Source organism: Rhyacophila brunnea, unplaced genomic scaffold (assembly GCF_057557595.1).
Source record: "Rhyacophila brunnea isolate RB1 unplaced genomic scaffold, BYU_Rbru_1.0 scaffold_3, whole genome shotgun sequence".
In the NCBI taxonomy this organism is placed as follows: domain Eukaryota; kingdom Metazoa; phylum Arthropoda; class Insecta; order Trichoptera; family Rhyacophilidae; genus Rhyacophila; species Rhyacophila brunnea.
The window spans coordinates 18419682-18421287 of record NW_028232965.1 but is presented as its reverse complement, the minus strand read 5'-3'; the positions used below and the strand labels follow the sequence as shown (position 1 = coordinate 18421287).

Sequence of the window (1606 nt, the reverse complement as noted above, 5' to 3'; positions counted from 1 at the left end):
CTCTATGCAGGGCTCGAAATGGAACGGAACGCACCGGAGCGCCGTTGCAGCTCGTGAAATTTGTAAAATTATCGCTCCGTCTCGTGGAAAAAATATGTTGACCATCTGAGCTAGATAGGCCACAGAATAGAAAATCTGTCACACTTATTTTTATAAAATACACATACGATTTGATGACTATGTAAATATCTTCAGAAAATTTGTCGAGCGCTCCGGTTCATAAACTTTTCCATTTCGAGCGCTGGCTCTATTAGAAAAATCTGGTAGGTAAGTAAATTAAACAATTCAGATGAAGCCATCTAGTAGTAGTTGAAAGTGGTCGAGACATTTTTTATATATGTAACACAAAATGGATTAATGTTGCATAACATAAAATGAAGATCCTGTTTTCTACATACCTACTCATGAACTGAATCCCAGAAAATCAATAGGAAGGTACCTAGTTGTATTTTTATCATTCACCTTTATAAAACAGGATTCGGATTTTTGGTGGGTTTACTTCTTTGTGATTTCTGTATCATACAAAAGAGCATTGGTAATTATTTTCTGAACTGTTCTGTGACATATTATGACAACTCAGATAGGTACCAGGTACCTACATATTTTGTAGGTAATAATGACGCCATTATTTTATTAAAAAAAACTCTAAACTATTATATTCTAACACTATTATTGACCAAAATGATTGATTGTACTATTTTATAATATTGATATTTCTCAAAAAATATTTCTGTAGCAGTTCTGTACCTACTCGAGATCCAGAGTGTCTTAAGTCCAATTTTGCCAATAATGATTTATGTTCCTACAGATGTACCTACCTACCTATCTAAATTATATCATTCTGTCAGTCCCATTTTACACTTTGAGTACCTACCTACCTATATTATTCATAACATCATAACAAAAACCTGATGAAAAATCTTAATTTGTTTTGGTGTTGTTATTGGACATAAGGTAGTCTAGTTTTGGGTATGTATAATATGACATAATATAAATTTTTGTTTAATGTTACAATTAGTTATTATACTATGAATTGTCGCAACATCGCATCGTCAGGTTGGCCGAGTGGTCTAAGGCGCCAGATTTAAGCTCTGGTTCCCGAAGGGGAGCGTGGGTTCGAACCCCACACCTGACAATCTTTTTTTTTTTATTATTATTAAATATACAACAACATTGTATTATTATTTACAACAATACCGAACAGTAAAACGAATAGCCATCAAAATGTCTTTTTATTAATTTTGTATTAATAAAATTACGCAAAATCGTTGCAAACTTCGCATTTTTCCGCTAGGTGCCTCTGGTAGGTGGAGTGTTCAACATGGATGTATGGCATGTTTGAACAGAGAATCAAAAAATATTTTATTAATTCGATGTCACGTGATTTTTTCAACAAATCAATTGCCAAAAACTTGTGCATAAACAGACAATAATTATTATTTACTCCCAAAAATTTAATTCTGTTATTTTACATATTACGGAAAATTGTATTAAATCATATCATTGTTCCTATCCTGTCGCTAGATGTGCCTAGTAGCACTATTATCCCGCTAAATATTATAAATCCCTGAAATTATGTTTATTCGTACCATTTTTTGTGTTTCTT

At 32.5% G+C, this 1606-nt stretch overlaps 1 non-coding gene across 1 annotated transcript; it reads left to right on the top strand.

Moving 5' to 3' along the window:
• Positions 1-1051: 1051 nt before the first annotated feature.
• Positions 1052-1135, top strand: TRNAL-UAA (transfer RNA leucine (anticodon UAA)). Its single transcript has one exon. It is a non-coding gene; the product is annotated as a tRNA-Leu (tRNA).
• The last annotated feature ends 471 nt before the right edge of the window (positions 1136-1606 follow it).